Source organism: Acomys minous (genome assembly GCF_964271855.1).
Source record: "Acomys minous genome assembly, chromosome: 8".
Classification (NCBI taxonomy): domain Eukaryota; kingdom Metazoa; phylum Chordata; class Mammalia; order Rodentia; family Muridae; genus Acomys; species Acomys minous.
This window is the reverse complement of record NC_140489.1, coordinates 58,744,827-58,769,773: the sequence shown is the minus strand read 5'-3', so window position 1 is coordinate 58,769,773 and position 24,947 is coordinate 58,744,827. Positions and strand designations below refer to the sequence as shown.

General features: G+C 41.4%; 1 long non-coding RNA gene across 2 annotated transcripts in view; it reads left to right on the top strand.

The window, feature by feature from the left end:
* LOC311603542 overlaps nt 1–24,947 on the top strand; it is a 46,950-nt gene that overhangs the window by 2,358 nt on the left and 19,645 nt on the right. For both annotated transcript variants that reach the window (XR_014781117.1, XR_014781118.1), the window contains exon 2: nt 3,454–3,637. This is a non-coding gene — a long non-coding RNA (uncharacterized lncRNA). The remainder of the gene's footprint in view (nt 1–3,453; nt 3,638–24,947) is intronic.

Sequence of the window (24,947 nt, the reverse complement as noted above, 5' to 3'; positions counted from 1 at the left end):
GCGAAAGACTGAAAAGAGCAGGCAGAGCCGAAAGCAGACCTTGTCTGAAGGTGTGACCCAGACCTGCCAGCGTGGGGAAAGGGGTCTTAATATGAACAAATTAATTTAAAAAATGGTAAAAAAAAAAAAAAGGAGGTCTTTGGCTGTCTGTCTCCCTTTAATTCCGTTATTTTGTAGTTGGTACTCTTGAGAAACACCAAGTATACAGTACCAGTTGTCTCCTTGCCCCTTTTCATTGCCACTTACAGAAGGAGATAATTCTTCAAAAGGGTTTTGTGAGATTTAAGCAAAACCAAGCACACCAAAACACACCCGAAGGTTTGATGGGGAAAAATTATGCTTACTATCTATGTCGATATTTCTGTTTCTTAGTTATCATCAAATCCCTTGCCTCTTTGAAAGGTTTGTTCAATCTTCCATGATGTATGGGTCACGCAGATCCGGCCTTCAGTAACATCAGCAGGCGGCCAGTTTGGGAGAGTGTGAACTAGTACGGTCTCAGGTCTCAGCCTTGTTGTTGTAACCAGGAACCCCATCCCAAACTATACAGGCCTGGGTAGGAGTGCTGAGCTGAAGGGGTGAAGAGGTCTGGCAACCCCTGGGCTTTACCCTTGTGTGTGTGTGTGGGGGGGGAACTGGACTGAGCTTCAACCTTCTCCTGCCCGCACCAGCACCGTCAGCTCCTGTCTAGAGGGGTCGAAAAGGGGGGTGCGCGGTAGATGGGGGGGATGGGGGACGCTCTGCAACGCTCTGGTGGCCCAACTCCCCGGCCTAAACTGAATGCACTTCTCTGGCTTCTGCCCCTTCATAAACACCCACACTTCTGCATTATTGTCCATGAGCACTGACAATAATGTAAGACTGAATTCTCAAGAGCCTTTGGGGAGAAAAAAAAAACCCCGCATATTTATTTATCTCTGAGCTCATCCAATCAAAGGTCTTGGGAGTCTCTTCCCAGGTTCCAGCATCTCTCTCTGGCAAAAGAGCATGCTGCCTCTCTGATTCATCTTGAATGGGGCTCACTTGGGTTAAACCAGAGATATTTTTTCCCTCCTGTAGCTGTGGATTAATACTTGAAAATCTAGTCCACCTCTCATGGCTGGCATGCCCTCCCTTGCACTGAACTAACTGTCAGTGGACTGGGTCCAGTGGCAGTAGGACAGGGTCCAGCCCTCAGAAGGCTTCCCCTGGTTCAGCCCCAAAGGGTTGTTTTAATTTCACCAGTTAGGAATCAAGGGGCAGCAGAGGCTCAGGCTCTGGCCCAGAGGAACAGAACAACCACGGGTCTTTGCAGCACAGTGTGGCTCCAGTGTCTCACTGAAAAACCAGGAGAGACTGCTCAAATAGGCAGCTATGTGAAATTTCCTATTCTTGGAAAGTAGGATGCTCAGCGAGGATGCCCAAACCAGAACCCTCACCTGCCACCCATCCCTCAGCTTGTTTGTTTCTAAATCCCAGGAAACCTTTCACATCTCCCCAGGGCACTGTGTTGCTTCTAATGCTACACGATTCCAAGTTTCATTGCAATTCATGATTCATTTATCAACTACTCACTGAACCCATATATCAGATACTGGCTGGGCTAGGTCAGAATATTCAGCTTATGGCAATCCTCATATTGGCCATTTCCCACCGGAAGCTTCCATATTAGCACTAAACCACTCCAGTGATGTGTAGTCTCTTTGTAATAAGCATTGAGGGGATAAAAGGGGGTGGGGTGTCCCAGTGAACGTTTGCGCCCCAGTTTAGTTACCACTTCCTTCATCTTTCTGTGCTATTGGTGAGGACAGAAGGAGCCCTGGAATAGAGCTTTGAAACGTTGGAGTTTGAGACAATGGCTTTACCATTCTCGGATGGTGTGAGCTCCCACCATGCCCTGGAGCAAATCCTTTGAGAGAGAGAGAGAGAGAGAGAGAGAGAGAGAGAGAGAGAGAGAGAGAGAAGGAGACAGAGATGGGAGGAGGGAGAGAATGGTGAGTTTGACCATCTTTAAGTCCTTATCAGACAGGACTTATTTTGATTCAGTATTCCATACTTAAAGAAACTGGGGGACCAAGGCTCTGATGCTCTGTAGAAAGACATCCCATCCTCTGATAGCCACTTCGGTGCAGGAGCTCTGCTGTGCTGGGTTGTGCTGTGCTGTACCAGGCTGAGCTGACTTAGGTCCAAGAGGACTTGAAGACGCTGGGGAGACGTCAACAGATAAGAACACTTGCAGAGGACCAGGATTTTGCTCCCAGCACCCAATTTATGGCTCATAACCTTCTGTAACTCCCGTTCCAAGGAATCTGATGCCCTCTTCCGGCCTCTGCAGGAACGAGGCATGCACCTAGTACACATATATACATGCAGACAACACAAACACATTTTTCTTTTTTTTTTTTTTAAGAGTGCTGTCAGGGTAACCTGGCACAAGAACAACAGAAAGGGGGAAGGGGCTTCATTACTCTTCAACCTAGAGATCCAAGGACACCTTCCAAACCTGGAGTCTGCTCTCTGAAAACTTTTCCAGGATCCTCTTATGCTTTCCCAAGCTTTGAAATCCTCCCGGGGGTTCTCACTAGGCAAGGTGAGCATCAGGACCACTTTGGAGTGTTGCAAGGAAGAGTTCTCACTGTCATCCTCACTAAGCTTGTCTTAAAACCTTTGAGATAAACAACTTTAAGTCGTGGTCTGTGGGGACAGAGTCGGGGTGAGGGGATAGACATCGCAGAGGCTGCAGCACCTCCCTTTGCGGTGAGGACGACCCCTTAAGGGTTATGGTCTTGGAATCTCAGTCCCAAGTTCTAACCAAAAACCTTACTCTCTCCAAAATTCCAGGGACGCCCCCTGGTGGGACGGGGTTTGAGGCAGGAGTGAATCTGAGGTGTAGGTTACAAAGGAAGTGGGAGCTATGGTTTGTAGTGAGGGGACACAACCTGTGGCAGGCAGGGAAGAGTACTTAAAGCAACACTCAGGCAGCGTGGGGCACACTCGGAGCTTTGCTGAGAGCTGATTTCTTTACTCAGTTTCTCCTCTGAAGGAGTGAGCGCTGGGGGCTAGGAACATCAGCCAGTAAGCGCTGTTCTTAAAAAAATGTTTTAGAGGCAGTGAATGCTAAAAAAAAAGTCTTTGGGAGGGCGCGGTTGCTTTGCCCCAGGACCTGGGCACCTTCGTTTAGCTTGTATATTAAAAATTCATTTGTTATTATTATTGGGTTCTGTGTTTGGAACTCGGAACTTCGCGCATGCCTGGCGAGCGCTTTGCAACTGACCTACATTTCCAGCACCTCTCATCCAGCTTTGGAAAATTAAACCTCCTTCTGCCCACTATCACAGATCAAAGTTTGTTGCCTATAGTATACTTGCATTATTTCCCATGAAGTCTCTACAGCGGCGTTCCCTTCTCCGGTTCTTCTATTCTAACCTCTTCCTTTTCTTCCCTCACTCTCTCCTCTCCAATGCTTGTCCACAGGAAAAGTACTGTCCCAAACTGGCTTTGGTGATCTCCTCCTAACAGCCGGGATTCCTCTTCTGCTGTCTAGGTCTTGAAGGCCGAGAGCTGCAGGCCGAGGTGATCCGCAGCACCCTCTACTGGTCATCAGTAGAAATGTATCTCTACAGCGTCCTGGGGAAAATTTGTTGAGAAAGGAAGACAGGTAAGTTCAAAGAGACTGGTTAACCTGACACTCATTTTTTAAAAATTAATTTATTCTTGTTACATCTCAATGGTTATCCCACCCCTTGTATCCTCCCATTCTTCTCTCCCTCCCATTTCCCCCTTATTCCTTTCCCCTATGACTGTTCCTGAGGGGGATTTCCTCCCCCTGTATATGCTCATAGGGTAACCTGCTGTCCTTCCTCTGAGTGCCACCAGGTCTCCCCCTCCAGGGGACATGGTCAAAGGTGAGGCACCAGAGTACATGCGAAAGTCATATCCCACTCTCCACTCTACTGTGGAGAGTGTTCTGACCATTGTCTAGATCTGGGTAGGGGTTTAAAGTTTACAGCCTGTATTGTCCTTGGCTGGTGCCTTAGTTTGAGCGGGACCCCTGGGCCCAAATCTGCCTATCATAATGTTCTACTTGTAGGTTTCTAGAACCCTCTGGATCCTTCTACTTTCCTATTCTCCCATGCTTCTCTCATCTAGAGTCTCAATAGGATGTCCTCCCCTCTGTTCCAGTTTCCTGGTAAGTAAAGGCTTTCGCTGCCACTCATTCTTAACTACTTACCATATTACTCACTTGTTCAATATGTCAGGCTTTTCCTAGGCCTACACAAAGCTACTGTAATATAGATTGTGATTGTCTTAGAATTACCACGGCACCTACTTGCAAGGGCCCATCTGTAAATCAGGACTGGAGAAGCCACAATAGTACCTAAACTCCTCATCAAATTAGGCTTTAACTTGTAATTGTGTTACAGGATTTTTCTCTTCAAGTCTGAGGGCAAGTGGTGAGGTGGCTCTTCCAAAGCCTGGAAAAATGAGAGGTGCTTTCTGGGTGGCCTGGATGGGCTCTGCTTTGTGTCCAAGAAGTAATAGAGTATCTGCCCAAACTCTGGAAGCCAGAAGCTTTCTAGAACTATCTTCATCTAAGACCCGAGACCACCTGCTCAGGGGTGGCACCACCTACAGATGCATCCATAGGCTAATGGATTTGGCTAAGGAATCTTATGAAAGTGTATCATTCAGGCCAGAGCACAGTTATTTCTGCTTGTTTTTAGCCAGAAATAGGAGCAAGAAGTAACTCAGAAATACTTGAAAGTGAGCAGGCTTGGGAAAAGAGCACATTTTCAATGGGCAGAGTAAAGAACACGAGAAGAGCAGTTAAAGAATTAAAGAGGTGCCACATATTTTACACTGGAACAATAGTAAAAGTGTTCTGGGGACCAGAATCACCAACTCAAGTCTTTAGGGTATAAAAATAAGAAGCCACTGGGGAAACATATTTCAAAAGAGAGTTTCCAGGGGAACTAGAAAAACCCAGAGCGACACACACTTGGTATGTACTCACTTATAAGCAAATATTAGCTATATAGTTCAGGATAGCCATACTACAATCCACAGACCCAAAGAAGCCAAGGAGAGCCCAAAGGCAGATGCTTGGATCTCACTCAGAACCAGAAACACAATAGCCATCTGAAGTAGATGGAGGGAGGGAACCAGGTAGGAGATGGAGGTCAGGGCTGGAAAGGAGAAGAACTAGAAGATAGAACAGAAAGCTTGGGGGATGGCATCTCTGGGACAGAGAAGGCTCTTGGGAGTCTATGTGGATGACCCTAGATGAGACTGCAAGCAATTAAGGGCATTAAGGAGCATAAAGTTGGCGCCTCCTGTAGCAAGGTGGGACTTCCAGTGGAGGGAGGGGGACGCCAGCCCACACATAAAACCTTCAACCCAAGATGTGTCTTGTCTACAAGAAGCTTAGGGGCAGAGATGGAACAGAGACTGAGAGATGGGTAAACCAGTGACTGGCCCGGCTTGAGACCCATCCCACGGGAAAGGGCAACCACTGCCATTGTTTATGATTCTCCACTAAGCTTGCAGGCAGGAGTCTAGCATAACTGTCTTCTGAGAGGCTTTGTCCGGCAACTGATGGAGACAGATGCAGAGACTCAAAGCCAAGCAATGGGCTGAGCTCCGGGAGTGCTGTGGAAGAGTGGGAGGAAGGACAGAGAGAGCCAGAGGGGGTCAAGGACACCACAAGAAGACCTACAGAGTAATCTAACCTGGGCCCATGGGGGCTCACAGAGACTGAACCACCAACCAAAGAGTTTTCATGGACAGAACTTAGACCCCCCCTATACATATGCAGCAAATGTGCAGCTTGGTCATCATGTGGGTCCTCTAACAATAGGAGTAGGGGCTGTCTCTGACTCTGCTACCAAGCACTGGGTCACTTTCCCTTAGCTGGGCTGCCTTGTTACTCCCGGGTAGGAGAAGATGTGCTCAGTCCTGCAGTGACTTGAGATACCAGGGTGGGTTGGTACCAATTGAGGGCCCCCCCCCTTCTCTGGGAGGAAGGGGAGTAGAGAGTGGGAGGAGGGAGTGGGAGTGGAACTGGGAGGAGAGGAGGGAGGGGCCTGGGATTAGGATGTAAAGTGATTAAATGAATGGTTGATAAATAAATAAATGGGAGGGGAGTTCTGGGATGTTGTGCTGAAAAAAAGGCTCTCCAGGAAAGCGTTTCCCTAGGCCGAGTCACGTAAGAAGGCACTCAGAAGTCTTTGCAGCCATGGTAAAGGGGGCCTGGTTACTTTCAAGCTGGTAGAGACCTTAACACTGTCCATAGAGTGTTGGGTTTGCAAGCATAATGAAGGCAAGAGTTCATGTCCACAGAGGCTGGTCAAGTGCCAGGAAAAATAAAATCTGATGACACCAGATAATGTGTTGCTCAAATAGAGATAACTGTCCGGACCCGCTGGACAATCAACTGGGACCCTCGGACCCCTAGGGAGAGAATGGGGGGGCAAGAGACCCGAAGAACGGACAGCAAGTCAAGGAGTCTGAACAAGCTGACAAATTTTTATTTTCTCACAGGCAATTATATACCATTGAAGCAGGAGGCTGAGTGAGGTGATCTGGGTGGGCCGTTTTCGCAAGTTATCAGGAAGTTTGGCAGGGCGAGGGCCCCTGTGGTTCTGGGGCTGGGTGGAATTGTTAGGCATCTGGAACCACAGGCGTTATCTGTAGGCTTCTGTAATTCCGGGAATACTGAGAACAGCTGGAGAGTACCTTAAGGGAGGGGAAGAGGTCGCAAGGCAGCCTTCTGGAATGTACCCTGAGGCAAGGAGGGAGAGAGGTCACAAGGCAGCCTGCCCCAGGTCCACTCGATGTATTATGCCGAGGTCCGAGTTGCTTGCCGGCTATGGTCTTGGCTTCCCACAGAAAACTGCCTGGAGCTCAGGTGTAGAGTTGAGGGGAATGCTACGTCACAACGAAGTCTCTCAAAGTCACAACGAAGAGTCTCTGCTGGGGATGCTAGGGCTGTGGACATCTATCAAGGAAGCGAGAGGCACTGAGGAGAGCTGGTCCCAAAAGGCTGTGTGTGGGCTGTAAACAGAGCATATGGCTGGGGCTCCCCAACCCCTTTGGAACTTACATGGTGCTTCTAGCACATACCCTAGATGCTTGCCATCAAACTATGGGTTGTTTGTCCTGCTGGGGTTTTTAATTAATTGATTGATTGATTTATTCATTTTACATCCTGGTCATAGCCCTCTCCATCCTCTCCTCCCAGTCCCGTCCTCCCTCCTTCTCCTCTGACCATTCTTCAGAAAAGAGCCCTCCCCCTCCCCCACCTGCCCACTCTGGCTCATCAAGGATCAGGACTGAGTTCCTCCTCTCTCCCCCCTCCCCCCCCATGGCCTGGAAAGGCAGTCGTGCCAAAGAGAAGTGATGAAAAAGCAGGCAAGAGTCCGTGTCAGAGACAGCCCCGACTCCCCTTACTAGGGAACCCACCTGAAGCCTGAGGTGCTCATCAGTTACATCTGTGTAGGGGGCCTAGGCCCAGTCCATGCATGGTCTTTGGTTGGTGCTTCAGTTTCCACAGGTCACTCTAGGACATGGTTAGTTGGCTCTGTTGGTCTTATGGAGCTCCTGTCACCTCTTGGCCCTATTCTCCTTCTCCCAGCTTTTTTTTTTTTTTTTACAAGACTCTGGAAGCTTAGCCCAATGTTTGGCTGTGAGTCTTAGCATCTGCTTTGAACCGCTGCTGTGTGGATCCTCTCAGAGGACAACTCTGATAGGCTTCAGTCTGTAAGCATAGCAGAGAATCATTAATAGTTTCTGGGGTTGGGGTTGGCTTTCTTCCAGTGGGGTGGGTCTTGGGTTGGGCCAGGCCAAATGCTTAGACATTCCCACAATCTCTGCTCTATCTTTATCCCAGGGTAATTTTTGGATCAAAGTTTTTGTAGGTGGGTTGGTGTTCCCCACCCTCCCCTAGGAGTCTTGTCTAGTTAAAGGGTGTCCTATTCACATGGACTACTAGGAGTCTCAGCTAGAGTCCCCCTCATATCCTCCCAGAAGCCTACCCTGACTTAGGTCTCCATGTTGTCTCAGAGATGCCCCCCCCCCCAGCCCACAGTTTCTTTTTTCTCTGAAGGTCTTCTGCCCTCCTCCTCTGCCCCTCCCCATGCCCAACTCACCTCCCCCCAACCCCACTCTCCCCAGGTCTGATTTCCACCCTCCTTTCTCCCTACAATCTTTCTCCTACCTTGTTCCCTCTCTCCAGCCACTTTCACTGTCTATTCTTTTTCCCCTTCTGAGTAAGATTTAAACATCGCCCCCGCCCTTGGATCTTTCTTACTTATCTTCTTTGGGTCTGTGCATTGTAGTATGTTTAACCTGTACTACATAGCTAAAATCTGCTTATAAGTGAGTATATTCCATGTGTGTGTTTCTGGGTCCAGGGTATCTCATTCAAAATCATCTTTTCTAGTTCCATCCATTTGTCTGAAAATTTCACAATTTCTTTATTTTTAATATCAGAGTAGTATTCCATTGTGTAAATGCCCCAGTTTCTTTTTCTTTCTTTCTTTCTTTCTTTCTTTCTTTCTTTCTTTCTTTCTTTTTTCTTCTCTTTTCCTTTTTTATTAATTCATTCATATTACATCTCAATTGTTATCCCATCCGTTGTATCCTCCCATTCCTCCCTCCCTCCCACTTTCACCCTATTCCCCTCCCCCATGACTGTGACTGAGGGCGACCTTCTCCCCCTGAATATGATTCTAGGGTATCAAGTCTCTTCTTGGTAGTCTGCTATCCTTCCTCTGAGTGTCATCGGGCTTCCCCATCAAGGGGACATGGTCAAATATGGGGCACCAGAGTTCATGTGAAAGTCAGTCCCCACTTTCCACTTAACTGTGGAGAATGTCCTGTCCATTGGCTAGATCTGGGTAGAGGTTTGATGCTCACTGCCCATATTGTCCTTCCTTGGTGCCATAGTTTGAGCAGAACCCCTGGGCCCAGATCCACCCATCATAGTGTTCTTCTTGTAGGTTTCTAGGACCCTCTGGATCCTTATATTTCCCCATTCTCCCATGCTTCTCCCACTTAGAGTTCCAATAGGATGTCCTCACCTCTATCCCACTTTCCTGGCAAGTGAAGACTTTCACGGGACATGCCCCTTGGGCTAGTGTCCAGATATAAGTGAGTATTTGACTCTTCTGCTTCTGGGTTAACTCACTCATTATGATCATTTCTAGTTCCATCCATTTGTCCACAAATTTCAGGAATTCCTTGTTTTTAATAGCTGAGTAGTATTCCATACTGTAAATGTACCACAGTTTCTTTATCCATTCTTCTACTGATGGACACTTAGGCTGTTTCCAGGTTCTGGCTATTATGAATAAGGCTGCTATGAACATGTTTGAGCATATGTCCTTGTTGTGTGGTGGGGCATCTTCTGGGTGCAATGAATGGAATAGCTGGCTCTTGTGGAAGCCTGATTCCCAGTTTTCTGAGATAGTGCCAGATAGCTTTCCAAAGTGGTTGTACAAGTTTGCACTTCCACCAGCATTGGCGGAGTGTTCCTCTTTCTTCACATCCTTGACAGCATGAGATGTCATTTGAGTTTTTGATCTTAGCCATTCTGATGGTGTAAGGTGGAATCTCAGAGTTGTTTTCGTTTGCACTTCCATGATGACTAATGATATTGAGCATTTCTTTAAGTGCTTCTCAGCCACTCAAGATTCCTCTGTTGAGAATTCTCTGTTTAGCTCTGTACCTCATTTTTAAAATTTGATTAGTTGGTTTGTTGGTGTTTAATTTTTTGAGTTCTTTATGTATTTTGGATATTAGTCCTTTGTCAGATGTAGGGTTGGTAAGTATCCTTTCCCAGTCTATAAGCTGGCAATATCTTTTGCTTTTGAGTTTCAAGAGGTCCCATTCATTACTTGTTGACTGTAGAGCCTGAGCTGTTGGTGTTGTTTAGGAAGTTGTCTCTTGTGTCAGTGTGTTCATGGCTCTCCCCTACTTCTTCAAATCTCTTCTAATATCTTCTAATAGATTTAGTGTATCTGGTTTTATGTTAAGGTCTTTGATCTACTTGGACATGAGTTTGTGCAGTGTGATAAATATGAATGTTTTGGATTTTTCTACATGTAGCCATCCAGTTAGACCAGCCCCACTTGTGGAAGATGCTTTCTTTTTTCTTTTGTATGGTTTTGGCTCTCTCAAGTGTCCATAAGTGTTTGCATTAATTTCTGGGTCTAAGGTTTGATTCCATTGATCAACTAGTCTATTTTTATGCCAGTACTATGCAGATTTTATTACTACTCCTCTATAGTATAGCTTGAAGTCAGGAATGGAGACACCTCCAGAAGGTCTTTTATTGTATAGGACTGTTTTAGCTATTATGGGTTTTTTGTTTTTCCATATGAAGTTTAGAATTGTTCTTTCAAGGTCTGTGTTGGTATTTTGATGGAAATTGCATTGAATCTCTTGATTGCTTTTGGTAAGATGACCATTTCTCTATGTTAACCCTACCAATCCATAAGCATGGGACATCTTTCCATCTTTTGATATCTTCTTCAATTTCTTTCTTCAGAGACTTGAAGTTATTGTGTGTCAGTATTTCACTTGTTTGGCTAGAGATACATCAAGATATTTTATATTATGTGTGGCTATTGTGAAGGGCATAGTTCAATTTCTTTCTTAGCCCAGCTATCTTTTATATACAGGAGGGATACTGATTTTTTAAAATTAATCTTGTATACAGCCACTTTGTTGAAGGTGTTTATCAGCTTCAGGAGTTCTCAGGTGGAATTTTTTGAGTCACTTATGTATACTATCATATTATCTGTGAATAGCAATACTTTGACTTCTTCATTTTTTATTTGGATCTCTTGATCTCCTTTTGTTGTCTTATTGCTCTAGCTAGATCTTTGAGTACTCTATTGAAGAGATATGGAGAGACTGGTCAGTCTTTTCTTGTCCCTGATTTTAGTGGAATTGCTTTGAGTTTCCATTTAATTTGATGTTGGCTATTGGCTTGCTATATGTAGCCTTTATTATGTTTTTGTATGGGCCTTGTATCCTTGATTTCTTCAAGACTTTTATCATGAAAGAATGTTGGATTTTGTCAAAAGTTTTTTGCTATCTAAGGAGATTATCATGTAATTTTTTTTCTTTCTGTTTGTCTATATGGTGGATTACATTGATAGATTTTTGTATGTTTAACAATCTCTGCATCCCTGGGATGAAGCCTACTTGATCACGATGGATAATGTATTTGATATGTTCTTGGATTTTGTTTGTGAGTATTTTATTGAGTATTTTTACATAAATTTTTATTAGTGAAACTGGTCTGAAATTCTCTTTCTCTATTGAATCTTTGTGTGGTTTAGGTATCAGGGTGATTGTGGCTTCATAGAATGAGTTTAGCAATGTTCTTTATGTTTCTACTTTGTGGAAATGTTTGAGGAATATTGATATAGTTCTTTTTGCAATTCTAGTAGAATTCTGCACTAAAACCATCTGGGCCTGGGCTTTTGTTGTTGTTGTTGGGAGACTTGATTACTACTTCTATTTCCTTAGGGGTTATAGGACTGTTTAACCGTTTATCTGATCTTGATTTAAGTTTGGTAAGTGAAATCTATAAGAAAATCATCTATTTACTTTAGATTTTCCAATTTTGTGGAATATAGACTTTTGAAGTAAGACCTAATGATTCACTGAATTTCCTTAGTATCTGTTGTTATGTCCCCCTTTTCTTTTTTCTTTTTTCTCTATTTCTTTTCTTTCTTTCTTTTTTTCTTGACAGGATTTCTCTTGTAGTCCTGGTTGTCCTGGACTCACTTTATAGACAATGCTGTCCTCAAACTCAACAGAGATCCACCTGCCTCTGCCTCCCGAGTACTGGGATTAAAGGCATGCACCACCACACCTAGCTTATGTCCCCTTTTCATTTCTGATTTTGTTAATTTGCATATTGTCTCCCTGACTTTTAGTTAGTTTGTCTAGGCATTTATCTACCTTGTTGAATTTTGAAATGAACCAGCTCTTGGTTTTGTTGATTCTTTTTATTGTTCTCTTTGTTTCTAATTTATTGATTTCTGCTCTGAGTTTTATTATTTCCTGCCATCTATTCCTCTTAGGTGTGTTTGCTTTTTTTTTAACCTAAAGCTTTCAGGTATGTTATTAAGTCACTCTCGTGAGATCTCTACAATTTCTTTAAGAAGGCACTTAGTACTATGAACTTTCATCTTAGCAGTGTCCCATTGTGTCCCATAAATTTTGGTATGTTTTGCCTTCATTTTCATTGAATTTTAGGAATTCTTTCATTTCTTTTTCTACCTAGTGGTCATGTAGCAGGGAGTTGTTCAGTTTCCATGTGTATGTAGGCTTTTTGTTGTTTTTATTTTTGTTGAAGTCCAGCTTTAATCCATGGTGATCTGATAAAGAAAAATGGGTTAATTAAATTTTCTTGTATCAGTTGAGGTTTGCTTTGTGACCAACTATATCATTGATTTTGGAGAAGGTTCCATGTGGTGCTGAGAAGAAAGTATATTCTTCTGTGTTTAGGTGAAATTTTCTGTAGACATCTAATAGGTCTATTTTATTCATGACATCTGTTATTGTCATTATTTCTCTATTTAGTTTCTGTCTCAATGATCTATCCATTGGTGAGAGAGGGTGTTGAAGTCTCCCATTATTAATGTGTGGAGATCGATATGTGATTTAAACTTTAATAATGTTTCTTTTACCAAAGTGGGTGCCCTTGTATTTGTGGCACAGATGTTTAGGATTAAGATGGTCTCTTGGTAGATTTTTCCTTTGGTGAGAATGGAGTGTCCTTCCTCATCTCTTTTGATTACTCTTGGTTGAAAGTCTATTTTATTAGGCTACTCCAGCTTGCTTCTTGGGTCTGTTTACTTGGAAAACGTCTTTTTAGCTCTTTATTCTGGGGTAATGTCTATCATTGTTGCTGAGGTGTGTTTCTTGTATGCAGCAGAATGTTGGGTCCTGTTTATGTACCTATTCTGTTAGCCTGTGTCTTTTTATTGGAGAGTTGAACCCATTGATGTTGATAGATATTAGTGACCAATGATTGTTAGTTCCTTCTATTGTGATGATGAAAATAATAGTGTGTTTGTGCACTCTTCTTTTTTTGATTTTGCTGTTGTGCTTTCTTTGGTGTAGTTCACCTCCTATGGTCAGAGTTTTCCTTCTAGTATCTCTGTAAGGTGAGGTTTGGTCATAGATATTGTTTAAATTTGGTTTTGTCACGGAATGTCTTGTTTTCTCCCTCTATGGTAATTGAAAGTTTTGCTGGGTATAGCAGTCTGGGCTGGCATCTATGCTCTCTTAGGGTCTGCAAGACACCTGCCCAGGTACTTCTGGCTTTCATAGCCTCTGATGAAAAGTCAGGGGTAATTCTGATAGGTTTGCCTTTATATGTTACTTGGTCTTTTCCCCATGCAGCTTTTAATATTTTTCTTTGTTTTATAGATTTAGTGTTTTGATTATTATGTGGTAGGAGGAATTTCTTTTCTGGTCCAATCTATTTGGTGTTTAAAGGCATCTCTTTCTTTAGATTGGGGAAATTTTCTTCTACGATTTTCTTGAAAACATTTTCTGGTCTTTGGAGCTGGGAATCTTCTCTTTATTCTATTCCTATTATTTTTAGGTTTCATCTTTTCATGCTATCCTTTCTTTCTTAGATGTTTTATGTCAGGAACTTTTTCAATTTAATAACTTCTTTGACAGACATATCTGATTTGCTCAATTGTATCTTCTACACCTGAGACTCTCTCCTTCATCTCTTGTATTTTGTTGGTAATGTTTATCTTCGTGGTTCCTGTTGTCTTTAAGTTTTCCATCTCCAAGATTTCCTCATTTTTTGTTTTCTTTATTGATTCTATTTCTATTTTCAGGTCTTGAGCTGTTTTATTCATTTCCTTCACCTGTATGATTGTGTTTACCTCTATTTCTTTAAGTGATTTATTTGGTTCCTTCTTAAAGGCCTCTATTTTTTTAAAATTGTATTTTCCTGTATTTCTTTGAGGAATTAATTTATTTCATTTTTAAATGCTGTTACCATTTCCATAACCATAGTTTTAAGGTCATTTCCCTGTATTTCAGCTGTGTAGGATATTAAGAGTTTGGTGCCATATTGCCTTGGTTTTTGTTGATTGTGTTCTTACCTTGGCTTTTAGCCATCTGGTTGTACCTGGTTAGTTAGCTTCTTGTTGCCAGAATCTTCTAACTTTTTTGGGCATGTGGAAGCAGCTCTAGGTTGTGGGGTGGTGGCTGAATTTCTTCCTGTACCTTACAGCTCTGTTTTGCTGGGTTTGTCCCTGTTGAACCTATTGAACCTATAGGCAGGGAATTAGAGTGTGGGTTTGTAAACTGTGTGATCCAGTGAGGTCCTGCAGGTTTCCTCAAGACAGCTAGTAGAGCTGAGAACCTGGAACTGCTGGAACTGCATCCATGCATGGCAGGGGTCATTGGGAAGTCTGAGGTAGTAGCAACATGCGTGTCTGGCACCTGGGATCTTCTTTTCTCTCTGTGGGAACACTAATGGACACTGGAATTTTAGAATCAACAGTGCTGCAGCTTGCTTGCCCAGCAGACACTGGTACTCAGACTCAGCTGGATGCTGATATCTTAGAACATGGACCCTGTATGCTCTTATTGTCCATTGGGTCTCCAGAGGGACCCAGGAGATCTGTGGACCAGAGGCTGGGTGCTGTCATCTTCGAACCTCCAGTCTTGCTTGTTTGGTTTTTTTCTTCCTAAGCCTGGATTTTTCTCCTTTTTTGGAAGGAAATGTTTACTTTGTGCCAGTGTGTATTGAAAATATGTAACTTACTCAGAGAAAGGATAAGCAGGCTATCAAGATGAGACTTGGGAGGCTGTGATCATATAATGGGGGAGGAGGTCCACCTCAGTCACAGACATAGGGGAGGGGAACACGGTGAAAGTGGAGGATACAAGTGAGGGGATAACAATTGAGATGCAATCTGAATAAATTAATTAAATAAAAAAAGAAAAAGAAAATTTGTAACTTAATAAAAAACTTTTTACAGGGACTTACAACTACGTTGGCCTTTCAGTCACCACTCTGCCATAGCTTCCTTCTTTTGTCTCTTGACATTTTTTTTCTCAGACCCTATTGTTGAACTGCTGTCTTTAATACTTATCCCCATGGTCCATCAATCATCATTTATTTCTGAAAGTTCTGAAATTCATATTTCTAGCCAACTTCTCTCTCATGCTCCTGAGTTACCTTCCAGTCTACTTTTTCTAGTACATGTCCGCTATTCTTTTAAAAAATATTTATTTATTATTATGTATATGGTCCTCTGCCTGCATGTATACCTGCAGGCCAGAAGAGGACATCAGATCACATTATAGATGGTTATGAGCCACCATGTGGTTGCTGGGAATTGAACTCAGGACCTCTGGAAGAGTAGTCAGTGCTCTTAACCTCTGAGCCTTCTCTCTGGCCCATGTCCATTAATCTTGACACATTCCAATCTAAACTTATGAAGGCTATCTCAATGTTTGTTGCTTGCTTGTGTTCTTATTGTAGTAACACCTTGAGTATATTTGTGCAGTCTTTGCTTCCACCATACAAATCCTCCAATAAGCTCTATTAATAATTAGCTTGGGCTACTGTAACAAAAGGTCAGACTGGATGGTTTATACAACAGAATTTTTTAAATGTTTATTTACTTGTATTGTATTGTGTGTTTTGCTTGTATATGTGTGTGTGTACCACATTCATACAGTGTCTATAGGAGATAACTGGAACTGGGCTTACGTAACAATTATCTGTGAGTTGTCATGTGTGTGCTGGGACCCGATTTAGGCTCTCTGTAACAGCAGCAAGTGTATACCTGCTGTGCCAACTTTCTCACCCACATAATTTAACTTTTCATTGTCCGAACAGTGTAAAGTCCAAGATGAAGGTACATCAGGATTAATTTTCTGTTGAGGACTCTCTCTGGTTTGTAGATGACCACCTTCTTCACAGCGAAGAAAGATACATAGTTAATTTTTGAGGTTTCCTTATCTTTATTTTATGTGTATGGGTAAAAGTCTGTCTATGCACCAAATGCCTGCACTGCCTGTGGAGGGCAGAAGAGGGAGTCAGATCCTTTGGAGCTGGAGTTACAGAGAGTTGTTGGCCTCTCTGTGGGCACTGGGAACAGAGCCAGGTCCTCTAGAAGAATAACTAGAGCTCTTGGTGGGTGAACCATTGCTACAGCTCTGAGAGGCATACATTTTTTTTTTATAAGACTATGGTTTTATTCTGTCAGGACTCCATGCTTATGACTTGATTTAATTTTACCTCATGCTGCACTTTGAAAGTATCCCTTCTAAAATCCAGATTTCATCCAAAGATGATGCCTTTAAGTGCTTACGTAGCTCTAACGGCTTCTTCCTGCTTACTGGTCTTTAGCACCCTGTAAAGCAGACTTCGCAAGTCATCTGGCAGCTTGCCCCTGTGATGTACTGTGGTGTTAGCACATAACATTCCTGTCCTCCACAGGGGGATGCAATACAAAGGTCTCCATCAGACTCTGTAAGCTCGATCCCATGTTTTATATCTCTCCTAGAACTGTGGGGAATGCATTTAGGTTGTTTTTATAATAGCCGTCTTTATGTATTCAGTTATAGTAACACACGGATTAATGATTGCCCTAAAAATATTATTTCTAAATATATTAACAGAAATTCGGGCTTCATCATACACATTTTAGTAGTGTGCAGCTCAGCTCACAGCAGCTCCCTAGCCAGATAGCTTTCTTCCTACTCATTCTACTTCTTAGATATCGCTTGATTCTGGACCCAGTTCTTAGCCATAGCCATCCATAGCCATCCGTCCCTAGTTGCCTCATCTTTAGCTGTTGTTTTAGCCATCAGGCTTACTCCGGAGTAGTCCATGATCCTTTCCACAGTTCGCAGTGCAATCTATGCCTCCACAAGCCCCATCTCCTGTGCTTCTGTACACTCATCCCTATCATGAGGCAATTACTGTGGTGTCCTCTGTCACTATATATTACAGTGTCTAACTTTTAGAAATTTTCATAAATGGAATCAGATTATTTTGTCTTTTATTCTCTTATTATAATTACTGAGATTCATCAATATTTTTGCACATTGATTTTGATGCTTAAAGAAGCTTTTCTTTTGATTCTTGAATTCTATTCCATTTTTTATTTAAATTTTATTTCATGTATATGGTCCAGTGTTTTTCCTGTATACTTTTCTATGTACCTAATATATGCCTATTGCTTGCAGAGACAGACCAGAAGAGAGTGTCAGATGCCTTGGAGCTGATGTTACAGACAGGTGTGAGCTGCCATGTGAATGCTGAGAATTGAATCGGGGTCCCTAGGAAGAGCAGCCAGTGCTCTTAACTGTTGAACCATCTCTCTAGTGTCAGCATTTCATTTTTATACCCATATCAAAATGTATGTGTTTCCTTCTGAGTGGAAAGTAAGGTAATTCAATTCAGATTATAATAGTTTTCTGTGACTACTGAAACAAGTTAGAACAAACTGGAGGTGTGAAAAGAACAGAATTCACCTTCTCCCAGTTTGGGTAGCCGGAAGTCTTAAATGACCATGCCAGCAGGAAGACAGGCTCTGCACAGGCAGTGGCATGTTCCCTCAGCTGTTCCTTCTAACTTTTGAAACTTTTTTGGCTTCCTGAGTACTGGGACCTACTTTCTCTGACATCTTTTGGCATAAGTTATGTAATTTAAACACCTGTGGGCTTTCTGGAGATGCTGTGATTATTGATCATTAGTTTGATTTTATTGGGACTAGAGTACTTATCTCGTCTAACTGGAATCTTTTCAGAATCGAGGAGATGTATTCAGTGTCCTAGAATACGGCCTATCTTGGTAAATGTGTCCATACATTTGCACAGCACGTTTACACTGCTGTTGTGGAGCGGAACGTTCTATAACTGTCATTTGGGTCAGCTTGCTTTATAACGTTATTCAAGACTTTCAGACACTTGCTGTAATTCTGCCCACTTGTTTCATCAGTTACAGAGAGATGTAGAAATCTTCAGCTATAATTGTGAGTTTCTTTGTTCTTGTGGTTCTAACAGCATTTGATCTATCTATTTTGTAGTTCTCTCATGAGTTTTATAAACACTTAGAATGGCTAGGGCCTCTTGAATTCAGAGTTTTATTGCTGTGGAATGGCCCTGCCTTTGTCTCTGCTGGCATACCACTTTCAGAAGTCTTTTTTCTTTTTTCAATATGAATATAGATTTATGTTTATTAGTAGAGTGGAATATCTATCTTCTTACTTTTATTTTTAGAACATTCATGCCTGTGTAATTAGTGTGGGTTCCTGTGAGTAGCATATAGCTGAATTTTGCTTTTATTAATTTATTTTTGTCTCTTTGGCAATCTCACCTGTGTACCTGTAATTGGAACGCATAGACTAGTTTCATTTGTGTAATTAGGCTTATTGATTTGCATGTATAGAGGGGGAGGTGCCGGATACTTAACCTCAGGCCTTGAATGTGCTAGGCAAGGGCTCTACCACTGAGCTACATCCTCCGCACAGTACTATTGGGCTTGAATTTGCCATCTCGTTGCCTGTATTCTATCTGAGACACCACCAATCTTTTCCTCTTTGCTTTTCTTTTCATCTTGTTTAGATTGAATATTTCCTCCAATTCTTTTTACCTCCTGTAAAAATTCTTAGTCCAGTATAGTATGGTGGCATACACCTGTAATCCCCACACTCTGGAGGGAGGCAGGCAGATCTCTGGGTTTGAGGCCAGCCTGGTCTACATAGTAAAACCTTGTGGCAAAACCCAAACAAAATAATATAAGAAACAAGTAAACAAAAGAAAAAGTCTACTAGCAATAATTTCTTTGTGGCATTCTTGTGGTTACTTTGTTGTTTAGCTTGTCACAGTCTGCCTTCAAGTAATATGCCACTTCATGTAGTGTTGGAACCCTAAAGCCACATTCTTCCATTTCTCTTCTTCAGTTTTTTGTTTTGTTACTGTCATATATCATACTTTTAAATATAAACTCTACAGCAAGTGTGTATTACCTTTATCTTACACAGTTAGATTTTTTTGTGCTTCTTTCCTAAAGATTTGGTATATTTTTATATTTACACAAATGTAAAATTTTATATTTACTATGTGTACATGTATGTGTCCAGTGGTGGTATGTGAGTACAGGCTCCCATGGTCCAGTAGAGGGACCCAGTTTCCCTGATGCAGGAGTTACAGGTGGTTATGAGCCTCTGGACATGGACACTAAGAACTGAGCTGGGATCTTTGGCAAGACCAGTAAGCACTCTTAACCACTGAGCTATGTTGCCAGCCCCACACATTTACCATTGAAGGCTATCTAAAGACTAAAGAGTTCTTTTTAATAATTTTTCAACATTTTAGTTTTTTAAATTCTACATTTAACACTTCTGGATAAAGCTTTTTTGTAAATATATAAGCATATAAAATAATTATATGGTAATTTATACAATATATATTTATTCATTTATTTTTGGTTTTTCAAGACAGGGTTTCTTTGTATAGTCTTGATTGTCCTGGAACTTGCTCTGTAGACCAGGCTGGCCTTGCACTCAGAGATTCACCTGTCTCTGCCTCCTGAATGCTGAAATTAAAAGCATGTGTCACCACCACCTGGCTCATATATTATTTCATAAGTGTATAGTTATAATGTTCATGTTCCTTGATTCAATCCTGGAAATTAGTGTCATCTCAAGAAAATATACAGCTGGTTGTGATGGTGCATGACTATAATCTCAGCATTTGGGACCTATAGGCAGGAAGATGGCAAGCTCTAGGTCAGCTTGAGCTACATTGTAAGACCCTGTATCTAAAATAAGTAATAATGAATACCTCTCTGTCTCTCTGTCTCTCTGTCTCTCTGTCTGTCTGTCTGTCTGTCTGTCTCTCTCTCTCTCTCTCTCTCTCTCTCTCTCTCTCTCTCTCTCTGTGTGTGTGTGTGTGTGTGTGATGGAGCTTGACACTGATGTCATGATCTGATATTTATTAATATTTTATTTGTTTGTTGAAAATTTCAAACATGTAGATAATGTATTTTGAACATATCCAGCCCCGCCTCTCTCCTTCAACTCCTTCATCACACCTGGGAACATCCCCTTGCACTTCATGCTCTCTTTTTGTTTTTGAGACAGAGTATCACTCCGTAGCAATGGCCAGCCTGCAACTCACTGTGTAGACCAGGCTGGCCTCTAAATTATAGAGCTCTCCTAATCTCTGCCTCCCAGGTTCTTGGATTAAAAGCAAGCACCACACACCACTTCTTTTATTTTTTCTTTTTATATAATTCACTGAATCCAGTTAGTGCTGGCAATACACAGAGTGTGTGGCCACCCACCTGGTGCACACATCCAGGGAAAGCTCCCTCCCACAGCAGCCATCACTCAGGAGCTCCTCCACTAGGGTGGGGCTTAAGTGTTTCTTGCAACACAGGTGGCACGGTGATGACATCTTTCAGATTTTGCATGCTCGAAAATGTTTTTATTTCACCATTATTTTTCAAAGACGCGTTCATTGGGTATAGGACTACAGGTGACAGCACAAGTTTCCTTTCAGCACTTTAAAGGTATCTTCTGGTTTCCACTGTCTCCAGGGATGTGTAAAATCGGGAGCATTGTGAAAGGTTCACTAGAGTCTCCAAAGACTCCATCCATACTTTGGTCTCTCTCTCTCTCTCTCTCTCTCTCTCTCTCTCTCTCTCTCTCTCTCTCTCTCTCTCTCTCTCTTTCTCTCTCTCTGTGTGTGTGTGTGTGTGTGTGGTCTTTCTGAGTATATGAATGCTGATCACAGAGACCAGAAGAGGGCTAGATTTAAAGCCAAGGTGCTACGAGATAGCACCGCTATTTCCACTCTGTTACAATGTTTGCCCAAGTTTCAACTAGCAATTGCGAGTCAGTCACTTTGTGGAAATAGAATTGAAGAAGCACACTGTAGGGGAAATATTGCCAGCAGGGTTATAGTGCTTTCTTTCAGCTTAACGGAGAGTGACTAATGTACCTGAAGAGTTTGATGTCTCCTTTGGAGTAAGGAAAAGAACTTAGAAGACAAAGTTAAACACACAAGTTTATCTAAGACAGCAGCTCTCAAGCTTCAGAGTGCACAAGGAGCACCCAAACACTTGTTTTAAGTGTATATTTTTGAGTGGGTGCTCTGATTACAGTAGTAGAAAATACCTTATACCATACTAGGCCCTTCTAGGATAACAGTTACATACCCTAGGAGACATACACAGGCGCTCTCTCTCTCTCTCTCTCTCTCTCTCTCTCTCACACACACACACACACACACACACACACACACACACACTTTTGAAGGCACAAGAAAGTTGTGAAGAGTAGGCATGACATTGAATGGAAGCATTCTCTGGGTGAGAATTACCTCCACAAGCTGTCATATGGGCAGCGCATAGCACACGAAAGATGGAAGGCAAGCCAAGGGCCAATGTGTTTGTGTGAAATATCAAATGGTAAAGTTGGAGGTAAGAAGATAATCTAAAATCCTAGAATAGATGAATTCAGGCATTCTAAAATATATTCATCACAGTAGCATGCTATAGTAAAAAATACTGGGATACAAAACATCAAATAATTTCTAAGATATGAGGATACCAGTTAATCAAAACACAACTCAAGATGACCAAGGTTTGGAAGTAGCAGAAAAATATATCAAATATGCATCTCTCTCTCTCCTTCCTTCTCTTTCATGCATATTTATATCCAAAGACAAAAATATTTCAACAGTAATTGAACAAATAGGGAATATTGTCAAGTAAATAGAACTTGTTTTTAGAATCAAGTGGAAATGTGGAAACTAAACAGCTGTAACATCTTCCACAAAAAAAGATAAATCACTGTGTGAGCTGAAGAGAAAATTGGAAACAGCAGAAGAGACAACCTGAAAACAGATCAATAGAAAATGTCCAGTGTGGGAAGTAGTGTGAGAAAGAGTAAGAGCAGACAGACACACACCTGCAGTAGCACGTGGAACGTCAAATAAACGACCAGACGCCTATCGCAGATGCTTGGTTTTATGCTTTCCTATTATTAGATACCCAGAAGTGGATTTTCCACTTACAATTTGCTTCCAGCACTCAATCAATATGATTACCATTGTTGGCACAAATATCTTAATTACTAGTCTTAAATAAAGGTATTTATTCACTTAACGATTGACTATAGCATATAAGAGATTTGATCATGACAAGATTTTGGTGGTGATATACTTGTATATATATATGTATATACATATATATCACCAAAAACATACACACATATATTAAATGCTTATACCATTTATAAAACATTATGTACAATATATTATATATAAAGATTTCATGTGTGTGTGTGTGTTTATGTGATACATACACACACACACACACACACACAAACACACATGTTTAAGCTTTTTCATCTCATAATTCAAATGATTGAATCCAGGGCTCTGTACTTGCTAAGCAAATACTCTACCACTGAGCTACATCTCATTCCTGGCTGTATTTATAGCAATTTAAAATATTACCAAACTAGCATTTATCTACTGTTTTTCTTTCTTTTCCGTCTCTCTTCAGCCTTCCTTTATTACTTGAGACATTTTAAGTGTTACATTTTAATACTGTCATTGCCATTCCTGTCATTTTTTTTTGTAAAATGTATATCTAGCATCAGAATATGCCTCTTTAACCTACAGTAGTTTACTTTCTTTAAAAATTTTAAAAATGTACATGGGTATTTTACCTGCAGGTATTCATGTGCACCACATGTAGTGCCCACAGAGGCCAGAAGAGGGCATTGAATCCCTTAGAACGAGAGCTGCAGATGGCTGTGAGCCACCATGCGGATGCTGGAATCAAACCTGGGTCCTCTGGAAGAGCAGCCAGTGCTCATAACTGCTGACCCATTTCTCCAGGAGGCTTGTAGTTTACTTTCAAACAACACTTCACATACAATGTAAACAGCTCACAACAGTACAGTTTGCTTTTCCCCGCACACAATTTGTGCTGTCGTATGTTCTATTTCTATTTATTCAGAAACAATGGATTATTAAAAATTTAAAGCCACAAAAATCACCTTTTGTAGCTACTGATATACTAACATTTTGGGGGCACTCTTCATTCTTTTGTGTAGACCCTATTTTCCTTCCAGTATTTCCTTTCAGAATTTTCTTAAATATTCGCAGTTGAAGTCTGTTGGCAAGGACATCTGCCTCTCTTGTTACTCTTTTATTTTTTATTTTTTATTTTTTTACATATACATTTATATAGTTACACATATATATATATATATTAAGACACCATGAAACAATCAGGAATTATATAAATGTTATGTTCTTAGTGTTTTGGCTATTTGTATTTGACAGCCTTGAAGAAAACATCTTTCCTATCTTGGTGTGTCTAAAATTCTGACTGTAAATCAATCACCATCACATCTAGTCATTAGCAGCTTAAAACATCTATCTAGACCTAAAAACATCTTAACCCCTGAATGACTAAGCTTCACTGTAAACCTAAGCTACCTGGTTTTCAACTCCTTCAGAGACTTGAGAAGGAATAAACTTGATTTCCTGAGTATGCTGGGAGTGCAGGTTAGTAGCTTTACAAATGAGAAGATGACAGAGACAGTTTGCTACCTGAATAGTCACCCACAACTCTGTACAACGTTGGAGCATCTTCTTCAGTCTTCTGGCCCAATATATCTGACAGACATATCTGTGAGGTAAGAACTATTGGGACTTGCTTAGCCTGTCTTGGTAGAGTTTGCCTGTCGACTCTGCCTGCATCCAAGCTTACCCCTTTTTAGCCAGAATTCTGTCTGTGATAGAAACAAGGACATTTTGCCCAGTGGCTTGTTTGCCATATTTGAATCCATCTCCATAAAGAAGTTTGTTGATTCTCGTTATCCTCTTTGAGGTAGGCTGGGTGTTGCCAGGAGTTAACCTGTTTCATTGTCAGTGAGTCCTTAAAATAGTAAAATCACTTATTTAAAATGCCATATTCTGTATGTCTCTGAAGCTTTTGAAGACCTTATCTAACTATTTTACCTTATTTTTCTATAGAATCACATCTATCTGTTGCACCTAAGAAAGAAAGGGGGATATGAAAATATATAGGGAAAATAGAACAAAAAGTAGATTAGTGAATCTACTCCTCAACTTAATGCCTCAATTGTCACTCACAAGGTTATTTTTAATTCACTGGTATAGAATTTTGTATACAGATGCAAAATAAGTTTAATTCAAATGTAAGATTATTCTTCACACACACACACACACTATATATATATACTCTAATATAAGGTATTGTACCCATATAACTCAATTATAATACAAGGTTTACTTCCAATACTTTGAAAGTTCTATTGCAGACTGCTTAGGATAAATAAGTTATACAAATTAATTGTTAGTTGATAAAAATCATGGTATATCAATTACTAGTCTACTTTTACCACAGGAATACACCTTAGGTGCTACAGATAGATTTTTGAGACAGGGGTTCTCTGTATAGCCTTGGCTGTCCTGGACTTGCTTTGTAGACCAGGATGGCCTTGAACTCATAGCAATCCACCTGCCTCTGCTGGAATTAAAGGCGTGTGCCACCACGCCTGGTTCATTCTTGTTACTCTTAAAAGACCTTCTTTTTCTTTTTTTATTATTTATTTATTTATTTATTGAGTCAGGCTTCTCTATGTAGTCCTGGCTGTCCTGGAACTCACTATATAGACCAAGTTGGCCTCGAACTCATAGAGACCACCTGCCTCTTCCTCTGTCTCTCAAGTGTCAGGATTAAAGATGTGAACTACCATATCTGACCCTTTATGTTTTTTAATTTGAGGAATATTCTTTGCCAATTATGAAATCCAAGGTTGACAATTTTTTCTTTAGAAATTTAAAGATAATATTCCACTGTCTTCTGGCTTCACTATTTTTCATGAAAATTCAACTATCATGAAATATCA